The sequence below is a fragment of the Hoplias malabaricus genome, chromosome 2 (genome assembly GCF_029633855.1).
Source record: "Hoplias malabaricus isolate fHopMal1 chromosome 2, fHopMal1.hap1, whole genome shotgun sequence".
NCBI lineage: Eukaryota > Metazoa > Chordata > Actinopteri > Characiformes > Erythrinidae > Hoplias > Hoplias malabaricus.
The window spans coordinates 80,053,358-80,070,080 of NC_089801.1; the positions used below are offsets into that span (position 1 = coordinate 80,053,358).

At 39.6% G+C, this 16,723-nt stretch overlaps 1 pseudogene; it reads left to right on the forward strand.

The window, feature by feature from the left end:
- The window catches only part of LOC136678373 (NACHT, LRR and PYD domains-containing protein 12-like), a 62,502-nt pseudogene that overhangs the window by 7,376 nt on the left and 38,403 nt on the right, over nt 1-16,723 (forward strand).

Genomic DNA, 16,723 nt, shown 5'->3' on the forward strand with positions numbered 1-16,723 from the left:
TTCAAAATGAAAGTCAACTTTTTGTGAATTCTTTTTTATTATTTCTAGAACACAGTAAATACTCAATAATAAACTTGTAATATTTTGAGTTTAAGTTTTCAAGAATATTTCAAGAATAAAATCATTAATAATAAAGTTATATTACGAGAATAAAGTCTATTTAAAATTATTTAATAATGTTAATGTTTTTTAAAAAAAATAATACATTTTATAATACATATATTTTTTCAAAATGAATTTGTAATAATTCAAGAATAAAGTGAATATTTTTAGAATAAATAAAAATATGACGAAATTTTATTGTTGAAGCTGCATTCTCAACAATTCTCAACAGTTGACCTGCTACTGTCATATTTCTCAAGAATGAATGTTAAAAAAATGAGATTAAACCATAAAAAATAATCGCGCTTCTGAGGAGGAAGAGGCTGTCGAGTAAAAAGCTCTGTGCCTGGTTCACCTTGAAGAACAAAGCCTTATTTAAAAAACCCAACAATTTCCACTGAGTAAAGTTCCTTGTCGTTCTGATGACGTAGAATCCCTAAATTCTTGAGATCATTAAAGTAACGTTTAGTTTAAATCAGTGTTGGAGCCAGAAACAGACCCTGGGCAAAAGTGTGTGGACACAATCATTCTTCCTAAAATAATAAACAAATGCTAATTTTAGCACATGGTCAAGGTTTTTATCACGGGGCGAGTGTTAAACACGAGCAGGACACGAGTAATTATTTAAACACAATGCAGCATTAAATGAACATTGCTCTGAAATGTATTTGATCTAGAAGCTGTTACACGCTGAATATTTAATTGTGTATTAATTTTACGTAAAGTACTTCAATTGATTTTTAATTTTCAGAGAAATCCCACAGTTTTCAGTCGAGTTGAATCTGAAGAATATCACTCACTTTATGAGGTATTTATGCAGAACACTGGCTCAGAGGAAGAGTGATCCACACATATATATTTACATTATGAACGCATATAATATCACCTTCTCTTTGATCTTTCTGCTGCAGTAAATTCTCCTCGAGTCGTTTTTCACCAGTTCACAGGCTTCATCCACTTTCATCAGCACAATGACCTGAGGTGTGTCCACTACACAATCACACAGGAGATTACACACATGTAACAAAGCTCAGCAATAAACCATTAATAAATGAGGGGATTCTATATAAAAAGCACTTTAAATTATTTAGTTTGTTTGTTTGAGAAAGACAGAACACTCAGTTACACTACTTTACACTATGCACTTGGGCACTGTCCCACAGGTTAGGTATAGAAGAGTGTCTCTCTCTCACTCTCTCTCTCTCTGTCTCTCTCTCTCTCACAATGTATATCCAGAGCTGTGTAACAGGATTATGTTACAGTCCAATGCATTCATATTGTGGCATCCGCCACTGTGTTTGTGAGGGGGGTGTATGGGTACGTCATTACCCGGAATACCCAGAACTGCTTGCGTATAGATAGTTGACTATAATTGCTAATATTTGTTAATGTGTGCTGTTTTATTTCATGTCATTTGGTGGGTCTGGTTTAGTGGTAAGGTAGGTCTTGTTCTATGTAGTTACTTGTGTTTATTGAGTGTGTTACCGTTTTTGTGGGGTGTGGGAGATGTATAGACCCAAGCGGTTCTGTGAGCATCAAAGGGGCGGAAAAACAGCCTGATGCTTGTATTCTTTTGCACTAAGAGAGCAATAAATGTTTCAAGAAACAATGCAAGGTTTGTGTGATACTCTTGCTCCTGCTTGCACGCCACAATATATTGTGTGTCGATCATTTCCTTATTAAACAAAAAGTGAAGACATCCTCCACAGAGAATACCTTTCTGTGAACTTTAATGAGCCACCACTGTTTATTTACTGGATTTACCACAATGAGTTAAAACAGAGTCCGAACACTTTGGGATTTTACGCTCTTCTGTCCACTAGATGGCGCTAATCACTGGGTGATGATCAGGTGTTTCCACAGGTGAAAAACAAGAACGAGGAAACAATCTAAATCGAAAGTAACTCTGAGCTGAAGAAGATTTCAGAGGAAGATTTCACTCGGTAGGTATTTAATCGTTAAGATAATTTTTCTGTGAAAAATTGTCTCATTGTTTACATTAGAAATGTGTGTTTATCTGCCATTCCTTCTCTTAATTATGTCTTTCAGGTAAGATATATTTTTTAAAAGCATTATAAACAGGAGCCGTGTACGTTATCGTTTTGTTTGGAGTACTCATATCTGACTGAAACTAATAAAACAGCTGTTCGGTTTAGTATTAGCCCTGGACTAAAATCAGACTTCTACTCAGGGACAAGGCCCCAGTCACGTCATAATGGCCTTGGATTACAGTAGCGGGAGGGCGCGTACTCAGGGAAACGGTGGAGTAAAGTTCTGGTTTTAAATGTTGGAAAACACAACCAGATATTTGACCAAAATATTAATCATTTAAATGTTTTGTTTAAATATTTTTTATTGTTTTTTATTTCGCTACTTTTGTCTGTGCTTCAGGCGAGGAAACCGGAGTGACGCTATTTTGACATTTGTTTACAAATACCTAAACACGACCAAATATCTGGCAACAAACAGGTTCGTCCTGAATATAGATACACCTGGGATTTTAAAAGGTTAACTGCTGTTAAATCTCTCATTAACTCCATGTTTTGCATTTAAGATGAACAAAGTCAAATAATAAATGGAGTCTAGGATTAAATCAACAACTACCACAACTTAGTTTTAATAATATAAAACACAAGTACACAGTAACATTACTCCTAACACACAGACAAACACTTTCAAAACTAAAGAAAAAAAATGCCTCCTCTTATAATAATTTCTATTATGATGGATTAAAGAGCAGTTAAACTACATAGTTGTTACAAGTGTAATATTCCTACTATGGTAGAGCAGTAGATAGATGCTCAAATGAACTTTTAACAGACACAAGCTCCTAAGGCTTACACTTTCAATCAGTTTGACTGACACAAGTTCATTATATTTATTTTATTTTGTATCTTCAGTGAAGAAGGAGGAACTGTGAAGTGCTGACAATGGATTAAATCTTGTAATTTATTGAATAATGTTCAATATATATTTTACCTAAACACTAACATAACTCAGAAATAGGATTTATCTCTCTATCCCAAAGGAAAGACAACCCCCCCAAAGGAATGTAGACACCCTACAACTCCCAAACATGAGAGTGAATATTGTAACACTAGCTTTCAATATAGATGACTTTTATTTAGTAAGAAAAACAAAACAAAACAAACAAACAAACAAAAAAAAAAACAGTGTTCTTCAGGCTTACTAGCCGTACTCCTGCACCACATTTCTCTCAGTGCACTCCACTGCATCTCTGTCAGCTGCAACACCTGTGACTTCTGCCCAAACAAATGTGTGTATAATGTTATTTTTAAAAGCTGAGGTATTTGTCTGCATTTTGGCCTTCCATCCACACGAGCATGGTGTTATAGATCACTGAAAATGGAGGTTTAAAAAATGTACTTCATTGTGGAGATTTATTTAAAATTCAACTAACATTAACCTCCTCGATTTTAACATCAGTATTTTTAATTTAGATTTGTAGATATTGGAAATTCATACATCTAGTGCATACAAAATCATTTGTAGTGCACAGAGATATATCTGACCACATACTACAACCTTTATTTTGTAACTGGGGTTGTTTAGTTTTGTAGCGCTTTGTGCTAACCGTGTGTGCTGAACCATGTTCAACAAACTGTACTGGACTCTGGCCCTTGATCACTTTCCCACCCGTTTACAGCACTGTTACATTATGTGGTGGATCAGATTTACTTGTGCAATTATTAAAAGATGATAATCAGTGTTTTTACCTCAGCTGGGAGTGGTTTTAATGTTATGGTTGATCGGTTTATAACATACCAAATAAATAAACACCCTCTTTGTGTCTCACTCGCTTTACACACACATAACGTTACACACTATAATCATCATCTGTGTCTTCCTCCTCCACTGTGTCTCTCTGGGAGAAATGATTTCATTAGCTCTGTTTATAATTGTTATGTAGCAGTAGCAGCATTCACTGGACTGACATATGTTACGTTTTTCTGCCACTGTCTTGAAAGTAAATGATGTTTCACATGCCACATGTGGAAATATACCACTCATAACCCCTTTCTCAGGATATTAGCAGAATTTGATGGAAAATTAATGCTGATTATGATTATGTGTATAACATTTATTAATGATGATTTTACTGGGGAAATACATTTTTACAGATTTTTAAGTGTTACTTGTATTTTTGTTTTTTTATATTTTCATTCATTCATTCATTCATTGTTTAAAACCGCTCATCCAATTCAGGGTCGCGGTGGGTCTGAAGCCTACCCGGAATCACTGGGCGCAAGGCAGGAACACACCCTGCAGGGGGTGCCCGTCCTTCACAGGGCAACACACACTCACACATTCACACACACACACTCACACCTATGGACACTTTTGAGTCACCAATCCACCTACGAACATGTGTTTTTGGACCATGGGAGGAAACCGGAGCACCCGGAGGAAACCCACGCGGACACAGGGAGAACACACCACACTCCTCACAGACAGTCACCCGGAGGAAACCCACGCAGACACAGGGAGAACACACCACACTCCTCACAGACAGTCACCCGGAGGAAACCCACACAGACACAGGGAGAACACACCACACTCCTCACAGACAGTCACCCGGAGGAAACCCACGCGGAAACAGGGAGAACACACCACACTCCTCACAGACAGTCACCCGGAGGAAACCCATGCAGACAAAGGGAGAACACACCAAACTCCTCACAGACAGTCACCCGGAGGAAACCCAGGCAGACACAGGGAGAACACACCACACTCCTCACAGACAGTCACCCGGAGGAAACCCACGCAGACACAGGGAGAACACACCACACTCCTCACAGACAGTCACCCGGAGTGGGACTCGAACTCACAACCTCGAGGTCCCTGGAGCTGTGACAGAGACATTACCTGCCGCCCTGTTTTTTATTTATGTATTATTTTAAAAATACAATTTTGTATTTACTTATGTATTAAGCCTTATAGATTGATATTATTGTTGTCTTCAAGTTTAATATAACTTGTGTTTCAGAGTCATAGTCCCATAGAGCAGAAAGCAGTGTGTTCAGGGTCCAGCGGTGTCTGTGAAGGGGGAAAACCTCATGATGGAGCTGCATTGTAAAACAGACGTCAGCGGTGGAACACCTGACTCCAAGTTAGTTACCATCTAATGATAATTTAAATGAGGGTCAAGTTATTTTATCACAAATAGTAGCAAACTTTATCTATAAAAGCTATAATTACTTTTACATTTACTATAACGTGGCAATCACATGAAGTGAAGAACCACATTTCTTTGCAGTCACCAGATGAACCAGGTTATTATTCACAGAGCCATCCCACCTTACAGGGACAGCCATGTGTAAAATAGATCTCTGTATCTCTGATAGGATCTCTAAAATATCCAGACCACTAGGTACTGTGAGTAAGACTGGCCTGTGTGATCATATAGACTACATTTTTAAAGCAAATGCACAGATACAAATAGGGCTTATGACCTGAAACACTTAGCAGACTGATTACTTTCACTCACTATTCAATCTGTTAGAATGAGCGACCTGCAGCAGCCTGAGAAGATTCTACACATATATAATATTTTGTGTCTTACAAAGACATAGACCTAGACAAAGTACACAGTGGTCTTTGCTCTAACTTCACAAGGATAAAATAACATTATGGTCATCATATAATCACTTTAATCTACCAATATTAAAGTATTTTAAACAGCAGAATATAAACACAGACTATGTACAGCTCAGTCAGCTTAGACTCTATCATCAGTTCTCACTCCTGTATCATGTAAATGAAATAGAACAAATATTTAAGAACCAAGTTCCGTGCATGTGTTCCATGTGATGTGAGAACCTCATTTCTGAATTGGAGTCACTGTCACTGCTCATTCACATGAAGTTGAGCTGAGCTAAACTCCGTCATGTTTGTCTTACCACTTAGTGTCACTCACTCTCATACACAGTTAATGACTTTCAGTGGCTTTGTCCCTGCATCAGTAAAAAACATTTACAATGTACATTATACATTTCTATTTCTTCATTTATTCATTCATTCATTATCTGTAACCGCTTATCCAGTTCAGGGTCGCGGGGGTCCAGAGCCTTCCTGGAATCATTGGGCGGGAATACACCCTGGAGGGGGCGCCAGTCCTTCACAGGGCAATACAGACACACACACACACATACATTCACTCACACACTCACACCTACGGACACTTTTGAGTCGCCAATCCACGTACCAACGTGTGTTTTTGGACTGTGGGAGGAAACCGGAGCTCCCAGAGGAAACCCACACAGACACAGGGAGAACAGACCACACTCCTAACAGACAGTCACCCGGAGCGGGAATAGAACCCACAACCTCCAGGCCCCTGGAGCTGTGTGACTGCGACACTACCTGCACATTTCTATTTGTTCCGAAAATCAATAATCAGTATCTGGCTTGTGTCAGAAATCTCTCTTTGGATGTCACAAAATCATCAAAAACATTATCAGGAAAATACTGATCTCAGAACTGCTCCTTTAGATTAATTTACTAAAGCTAAAACACAAAACAAACTTCACCAAATATCCACACTGAACTCTTTCTCATTTCTCCACTTTCTATTTCAGAGAGCACATGTTCAGAGCAGAACCTCCAGAGCCCAGCTGTGTGTCAATGAAGAGCAACTTCTCAATGCATGAACCTCCTAGATTCAGTAATGAAAGACACTGTACTGATGTGAGGTGAGACACAAAACCAGCAGCACATCTTCACCTCTGACTGTGGTCTGCGCTGATGCTTTATGAAACATAAACTTACTCCATACAGTGGTTGTTACTGAAAAGTGTCATCACGTTCATAGTATTTTTAGGGACGGGGAAATCAACTGAAATCTTGTGTGTGCACATTCTGATAGAAAGTACTTTTCAAGTTCAACAGGCTTTATTGTCATTTCAGTTATATACCAGTACATAGTGAAATGAAGCAACATTCCTCCAATCAGAGCATTACTTTGTTAATATACTTTACAAATGTAAATCCCATTGAATTTAACTTGAGCTACTTTACCATTTTCTCTTCTGTTTCCATTGTTTTGAAATTAAAAGCCCCCTGCAGACATTTGTAATTGGGATATCTTGGCATTTAACTTTGGAAGCAGTGGCAGCAGCTAATTTGCAGTGGTGGGCCGCTGCTTCAAATGAATGTGGTGGAAATACTGTGTTGGTCTTATTGCTTAATGTGTCTCACTCATATTGACAGAGAAAATTATTTATTTATTCATTTATTTTCATGTCCCACAAGCTTTAGGTTTAGAATTAGATTCATTCTATTGGCCACTGTGCATGCACACAGATCATTCATTCTCCACATTTAACCCAATCTGTGCAGTGAAACAGGCATTTACACACACACACTAGGGTAGGGCCTTTGTTTTTCCTAATTGTATGTTACCCCTAGTTAACGTCATGACAAATGGTAATATCAGTTTGGAAATCTATGCTGAAGAAGTTTCCTTTCATTCATTCCTTCATTTTCTGTAATGGCTTCATCCAGTTCAGGGTTGCAGTGGGTCAGGAGCCTACCCAGAATCACTGGGCGCAGAGCAGGAACACACCCTGATCAGAGGGCCTGTCCATGATAGTGCATCACACACTCGCACATTCACACTCACAGACATTTTTATACAGCACCGGAGCAACTGGAGGAAACCTTCGCAGACACTTAGATAACACTTCACACTCCTCACAGTGACCTGAGGTGAGACTTGAACCCACAACCCCAGGACCCTGGAACTGTGTGACAGCGACACTACCTGCTATACATTCTCAGTCTTTCTGAAGATCAGTGACTAAGATGTGTTATCAGGCTTAACAGCTGTGTGACAGAAATCTCTCTGTGGATGTCAAAAAATCTTCAACAATTGCATCAGAAAAAACACTGATCTCAGAACTGCAGTCTCCTTAGATTAATTTACCCAAATCTAAAACACCAAACCTTGGTATAATCTCAGGCTTGTTAATGGTGTCTGCTAATATCCACCAGTGATGTTGATTCATAGAAAAATCCTCAAATGTCAGTTGTACCTTTCAATAAATATCCACACTGGACTTCATTTCTCCACTTTCTATTTCAGAGAGCAGATGTTCAGAGCAGAACCTCCAGAGCCCAGCTGTGTGTCAATGAAGAGCAACTTCTCAATGCATGAACCTCCTAGATTCAGTAATGAAAGACACTGTACTGATGTGAGGTGAGACATAAAACCAGCAGCACATCTTCACCTCTGACTGTGGTCTGCGCTGATGCTTTATGAAACACAAACTCCATATAGTGGTTGTTATTGAAAAGAGTCATCACATTCGTAGTATTTGTAGAGACAGGGAAATCAACTGAAATCTTGTGTGTGCACATTCTGATAGAAAGTACTTTTCAAGTTCAACAGGCTTTATTGTCATTTCAGTTATATACCAGTACATAGTGAAATGAAGCAACATTCCTCCAATCAGAGCTCTGAATCGCAGGTTGTGTTTGAAGGGCTTTACATTACTTTGCTAATATACTTTACAAGTGTGAATCCCTTTGAATTTAACTTGAGCTACTTTACCATTTTCTCCTCTGTATCCATTGTTTTGAAATTAAAAACCCCCTGCACACATTTGTTATTGGGATTTCTTGACATTTAACTGTGGAAGCAGCGACAGCAGCCAGTTTGCAGTGGTGGGCGGCTGCTTCAAAAGGAATGTGGTGGAAATACTGTGTTGATCTTATTCTTTAATGTGTCTCACTCATATAGCCATTTAGATAGATAGATAGATAGATAGATAGATAGACACTTTATTGATCCCCAGGGGAAATTCAATTTCTTACATTGTATTCCTTTAAGTAGCAGTGTAGACAGTCCAAAAGAAACAGAATGATGCGGACCTTAAAAAAAAAAAAAAAGATGAATTACAAAGTTCAGAGTAGAGTGAAGGAGAGAAGCACATTTGGTTCGACTGGGAGAAGGACTAGATGTTGTGTTGAACACGTTTGGAACTCAATACTCAGTGACACCCTGTGGTGCAGTATGTGGTTATCTCAGATATTGTGTAAAATTAGTCCATGTGACTTGCATAGAAATGTATGTGTACATTCTAGTTAAGAGGGTTTATTTACCACTCATGTTTGTTTTTATTAATGAATGTCTCATTGATAAATATAGACACTTTTTTATGGAGAGAGATTAGTCTCAAAATACTTTACAAATGCGTAAATGTTAATCCACAAATTAAACACAAGTCACAAATACCGGTGCTGGTCATAAATCTACCTTTTCATGATATTCTAATTTTATTTCAATAATTTCATTCAAAAAGTGAAACTTGTATATTGTACTCATTCATTACACACAGACTGATATATCTCAAGTGTTTATTTCTTTTAATGTGATGATTATAACTGACAACTAATGAAAACCCCACATTCAGTAACTCAGAAAATTAGAATATTACTTGAATCCAATACAATAAAAGGATTTTTAGAAACGCTGGCCAACTGAAAAGTATGAGCATGTACAGCACTCAATACTTAGTTGGTGCTACTTTTGCCTGAATTACTGCAGAAATGTGGCGTCGATCAGTCTGTGACACTGCTCAGGTGTTATATGAGAGCCCAGGTTGCTCTGATAGGGGCCTTCAGCTCTTCTGCATTGTTGGGTCTGGCGTATTGCATCTTCCTCTTCACAGAACCACATAGATTTTCAGTGGGGTTAAGGTCAGGTGAGTTTGCTGGCCATTTAAGAACAGGGACACCATGGTCCTTAAACCAGGTACTGGTAGCTTTGGCACTGTGTGCAGGTGACAAGTCCTGTTGGAAAATGAAATCTGCATCTCCATAAAGTCAGTCAGGAGCAGGAAGTGTGCTAAAACTTTCTGGTAGACAGCTGCTTTGACCTTGGACCTCAGAAAACGCAGTGGACCAACACCAGCAGATGACATCACCCCAACCATCACTGACTGTGGAAACTTTACACGGGACCTGAAGAAACCTGGATTCTGTGCCTCTCCTGTCTTCCTCCAGAATCTGGGACCTTGATTTCCAAATTAAATGCAGAAGTTACTTTCATCTGAAAACAAGACTTTTGACACTGAGCAACAGTCCAGTATTTTTCTCCTTGGCCCAGGTGAGACACTTCTGGCCTTGTCTCAGGGTCATGAGTGGCTTGACACAAGGACTGTGACAGTTGTGGTCCATGTCCTGGATACGTCTGTGTGTGGTGGCTCTTGAAGCACTGACTCAGGCAGCAGCCCACTCCTGTCCCCCAAATTTTTGAATGGCCTTTCCTTGAAAATCCTTTCAGGTTTGTTTTTATCCCTGCTACTTGTGCATCCCTGTTCCTTCCACTCAACTTTCCATTAATATGCTTGGATGCAGCAGGAGGGTGTCAGAGGATGTCCAGTGTTCTGGACATCTGTCAGGTCAGTCCTCCCCATGATTGTGTACCATACTGAACCAGACTAAGGGACTGTTTTAAAGGCTTAGGAAACTTTTGCAGGTGTTTTGTGTGGATTGTTCTAATTTTCTGAGATAATAACTTTTGGGTTTTCATTGGCTGTAAGCCATAATCATCAACATTCAAAGAAATAAATGCTTGAAATATATCACTCTGTTTGTAATGAATAGAAATTAAACTTTCTGATGATATTCTAATTTATTGAGATGCACCTTTATTTTATTTTCACATAAAGTTATGATATACCTATTTTAAAATAAAAATAAACTGCAGACCGTGAGACACAGAGTGTGATGTGTTCATTTGTGAACAGTGAAACATATCTGTGACTTGTGTTTAATTTGTGGATTAACATTTACGCATTTGTAAAGTATTTTGAGACTAATCTCTTTCCACACTGTACAGCTCAGTCATCGTAGGTTTTACTGTGATTGGTTTTCCATTTAAATAATATGAATGAAGAACTACCTCATTTCTGATTTGTAGTTGCTGCCCTAGTCACTGCTCATTTGCATAGGATGGATGTATTAATCATATATAAGAGGGTTTTTTTTACCATTCATGTGAATGACTGGTTCATTACATATACAATATTTACATGTCAAATTTCATTTTGTAATTTTTCCACTAATTCCCAGTCCCTGAACTCATGGTTTTATCAAATGCTTGACAGTGTTTAGAATGTTTAGAAGATTCTAATAGATATGTTCCACTCAAATTCTGAAATGTTGATTTACTTATAAAATATGCTTTTACTTTACCAGTATAAATCTAATATTTTGTCTAAGAAATGTATTTTGAAAAAACTAAATGTGCATTATGAATGAGGAATTAAATTAAATTCTCCAGATACCCACTGGTGGGAGGACTACAGATACATACAGGTCACCTTCATTGTATCAGTGACATTTTCCCATTATAGGTTTTCAGAGTGTGTTTATCCATGAGACATTTGTATGGTGTGTGATTATAGATTTGCCCATTGCATTATTAATTAAATATTTGTTATTGAAATTAATAATAAATGTTCAGGGTTTTGAGTGTAAAAATGGTACTAGTGAACTGAACATTACAAAAGTGGCACTTTGAATAGACATTTACCATCAGTCTGTTTAAAAGTGAAACTAATACTTCCACTTTTTTTGTTGCAGTTAGATTTCATTTATGATTCTGACATTCATCTGACATTCATTTACACTCTTACATTCTCTCTCTCTCTCTCTCTCTCTCTCTCTCTCTCTCTCTCTCTCTCTCAGGGATGTGCGACTCCAGGATGGTTCCAGGTGTGGAGTGTGTGAGCAGATTCAGACAGATCCAGTCTCTATCACCTGTGGACACTCTTTTTGTAGACAGTGCATCAGGAGCCTTAGGGACCAGTCTGTCCACTCAGGAGACTTGACCTGTCCCTGCTGCAGAAGGGGGTTTAAAACAGGCTCTGTTCAGTTTCCACACACGGAGGAGTCCATGGAGCTGGATGAATACAAACCAGTGGATGACGTCCTGCTCAGTGTCTCAGAGAGAAACAAAATCAGCCTGAAGAACAAGTACGAGAGCTTATTTGAGGGATTCAAAACACAAGAGAATAAAATCCTCCTGAACAGGGTTTACACTCAGCTCTACATCATCGAGGGAGAGAGGGAAGGAGTGAATGAGGAACATGAAGTTTTACAGATTGAAAACAAACCCTGGAAACAAAACCTGCCAGATACACCAATAAACTGTTTAGACATATTTAACCCTGTACAGTGTACGATGGGAGAAATGGAAGAAGACAACACCAGAGCTGTGATGGATGAAGATGTGAGACGTGAAGAAGGAGAAGAAGATAAAGATCCACAAGTGGAAAAACTTAAAAGCGTTCTGACTAAAGGCATTGCTGGCATTGGAAAAACTGTCTCTGTGCAGAAGTTCATTCTGGACTGGGCTGAAGGAAAAGCCAATCAGGATATAGAGTTCATGTTTGTGCTTCCATTCCGAGAGCTGAACCTGATTAAAGACAAACAGTACAGTCTTCATGGACTTCTGTGTGACCTCCATCCTGAGCTCCGAGGTCTGGACACAAAGGAATATGACGTGTGTAAAACTGTGTTCATATTTGACGGCCTCGATGAAAGCAGAATTCCACTGAAGTTCTCAGAGTGTGAGAAAGTGTCACACGTGACCAAGGTGTCTTCAGTGGACGTGTTGATGACAAACCTCATCAAAGGTGACCTGCTTCCCTCTGCTCACATCTGGATAACCTCCAGACCAGCAGCAGTCAATCAGATCCCCTCTCAGTACATCAGCCGTGTGACAGAAATTCAGGGTTTCAATGATCCACAGAAGGAGGAGTACTTCAGGAAGAGGATTAGTGACCAACACCAAGCCGACATTGTCATCTCCCACATTAAGACGACGAGGAGTCTCCACATCATGTGCCACATTCCAGTCTTCTGCTGGATCTCAGCAACTGTGCTTCAGCGAATCATGGAACAAGGGAGCACAGAAATCCCTAAAACTCTGACTGCAATGTACTCACACTTCCTGTGCACTCAGACAATCATGAGGAAGGAGAAGTATGAGGAGGAAGATGAGAGAGGAACTCTACAGGAACTCCTGAGATCCAACAGGAACATGTTTCTGAAACTGTCTGAACTGGCTTTCAAACAGCTGATGAAGGGCAATGTGATGTTCTATGAAGACGACCTGAGAGAGTGTGGGATTGATGTCACTGAGGCCTCAGTGTACTCTGGAATTTGCACTGAGATCTTTAGAGAGGAGTCTGTGCTTTACCAGAGGAAGGTTTACTGCTTTGTGCATCTGAGCTTTCAGGAGTTCCTGGCTGCTTTCTATGTGTTTCACTGCTGTGTGAACAACAAGAGGAAGAAACTGAAGCTTCTGAAGCTGAAAAGCATGAAGTGGTCTCATAGAGTTTCACTGGGCGAGCTGCTGAAGGGAGCTGTGCGTACAGCTTTAGAGAGTAAGACTGGACACCTGGATCTGTTTCTTCGTTTTCTGTTGGGCATCTCACTGGAGTCCAATCAACAACTCCTGCAGGACCTACTGACACACACAGTGAGCAGCTCTGAGAGCATCAAGGAAACAGTTCAGTACATCAAACGTGTAATACAATCAGAGGATTTTCCTTCTGACAGATCTATCAACCTGTTCCTCTGTCTCACTGAAATGAACGACTCCTCTTTATCCAGTAAAATCCAGGAGAATCTCAAATCAGAGAAACACTCAGATAAGAGACTGTCTGCTGATGAGTGTTTAGCGTTAGCCTACATGCTCGTGAACTCAGACGAGGTGCTGGATGAACTGGACTTGAGGAAGTACAACACCACTGAGAAGGGTTATTGGAGACTGATCCCAGCTGTGAGCAACTGCAGAAAGGCTGTGTGAGTGTTGTTTCTACATGTTTTTTTTTTTTCATATATTCCAGTGTTGTTGTTGGCTGAGACATGTTTCCAGATTGTTTTACTGACAGTAGAAGTTCCTCACTGTGTGTATAATTAGGACGTGATAAATAAAATGAATGAGACATTACAGAACAGGTGGAGTTTGATGAACATGGATAAGACTGATGTCTATCTCTTGTTTTCTCACTCACACTGTATCTCACACAAATCCCCCAAGTTTATAAAAGCAGTATTTTCCTCAAATCTGATCATTTTGATTCCTGTGAGGCTGAATTTCAAGGAGTGTTCAGATTGTAGTTCAGTTTCCTTGGGTTGGACCAAATATGTAAATTCATACATTGATATATTTTAGTCCAGGTTTGGTCCTGAACCAAATATGTATTTTAAAAAAAAAGCGATGATGTATGACGAATGCCCTGTAAAGGACTGGCGCCCCCTCCAGTGTGTATTCCTGCCTTGCGCCCAATGATTCCAGGTAGGCTCTGGACCCACAGCGACCCTGAACTGGAACTGAACTGAAGCGGTTACAGATAATGAATGAATAAATGTGTGACGTATGTAAGCGACGCATGTATGACATTAGTTTTGTCGTCTGAACAATGCCCCGCACTGAGCTTAATGCACTTCTCGGGGCTGTGTACCTGGTGGTGTTTTTTCCAACTGGAAACACAACAAGACGTGGTCAAATGGATAAAGGAGTCAAAACAGCACCTGAAATTCCTCCACTGCACAGAATAAAAAAGGAGTTGCTGCTTGTTTGGTGAGCACCAGTGTCAAAAGGAAGCGTTCACATTTGCTCTAACAAACCAAACTAACAGACAGTTCCTCACCTTCACATATTTTACTGTATTATGCACTGGGTTTACATTGTTTTGCAGATTGTCTGGCTGTAAGCTGACCATGAATTCCTGTGAAACTCTCTGCTCTGTTCTGAAATCACCAAACTCACCCCTGAAAGAGCTGGAGTTCATTGAGACTCAGCTGCAGGATTCAGGAGTGAAGCTGATCTCTGAGACACTGAAGAGTTCAAACTGTAAACTGGAGACTCTCAGGTGAGATTTTGGATGAATGTCCATGTGGATAATGAGTGTATTCTCCTGCTCTGATTGGCTGTAGTTTGCCCTCAAAAAGCATTCAGTGATTTTACTATTTGTGTTTGTACTATATTCTATTTGTAAACTGACATTTATTCCCAAAAGAAAACATTATTCTCAGGCACAGAGACAGAGAACCATTCCTGCAGAGCAGAAATCAGAGAAACAGCATTTTACCAGTTATCATAATTATAATAATAATAATAATAATAATAATAATTTACAGCATTGTACCGCAGCAGGTTAGTGTCGCAGTCGCACAGCTCCAGGGACCTGGAAGATGTGGGTTCTAGGCCTGCTCCTAGTGACTGTCTGTGAGGAGTGTGGTGTGTTCTCCCTGTGTCTACAGTCCAAGAACATACATTAGTAGGTGGATTGGTTTGAGTGTGTGTCACTCTGTGAAGGACTGGCGCCCCCTCCAGGGTGTGTTCCTGCCTTTCACCCAGTGATTCCGGGAAGGCTCCAGACCAACTGCAACCCTGAACTGGATAAGGGTTACAGACAATGAATGAATGAATAATAATAATAATAATACTTAATATGTTGTACTGAACACATTAATAGAGTTAGTAAAGTAATGATATTAATGCTGTTGTGAACAGAGGGACTACTACGACTACATAAGACACGACAGAAGACGATCAGTTCAAGAAAGGACTAGAGACTAGACCCTGGGCTAAAGTGAGACTAAGACCAGTCACTCACTCCCCTGCTCTTATGTGTGTATTCTCCTGCTCCAGCCGACTGTAGTTTACTCTCACTCTGTTTCTGTTTGTGAAAGAAGAGTGAAGAGTGTTTAGTTTGGAGTGAAATTCCATGTGGAAATAGAACGTAAATAGCACTAAAATATTCAGAATAACATTCAGAACAAATGTTCAGATTGAGCTCATAATGTACACACCCCTGAATAATTAATATTGGAGAAATACTGATGTATGAAAATCTCATAATTCCTGATTCACATGAGTCTGAATTTCACATTCTCTATTTTAACTTCACTTTCTCCTGTATTTACTTTACCTTGCAGACTCACAGACTGTAAATTCACCCTGAATTCCTATGAAAGTCTCTGCTCTGCTCTGAACTCACCAAACTCACCCCTGAAAGAGCCGGACCTCAGTCAGACTGACCTGCAGGATTCAGGAGTGAAGCTGGTCTCTGAGGGATGGAGGAGTTCACACTGTACACTGGAGATAATCAGGTGAGAGTTCTGTGTGTTCCTGAATAGAAAAGGTTTGTAGAAACAGTAAGATTTGCTCTAGTTTTACACAGAACATTTAATAAAGGTTGGTCTGTGATTTGGACAGAAGTGATCTAAATGTTTCTGATATTCAACATTCAAAGCTCACATAGTTTTCCATTTAATGGTGCAGAGGATGGCTCTGAGATTGTTTACGTTACAAGGTTTTAAACCAGTCACCTCAGTGTGTTTATTAGGAACATTTGGTGGTTCATCTTTGAGGTAAAGTCTTAGTTTTAATATTTCAGGTGTTATAAATGGACAGCTGTGGTGTAGTGGTCAGAGAAGAGGGTTTGGGGCTGGAAGGTCTCTGATTCAATCCCCACGACCCGCAGGAATAATTGGGGGTGTGGGGAGTGAAGGAAAAGCACTGTCCTCCTTCAGTCCACGGCTGAGGGGCCCTTGAGCAAGGCACCAACCCCCAACT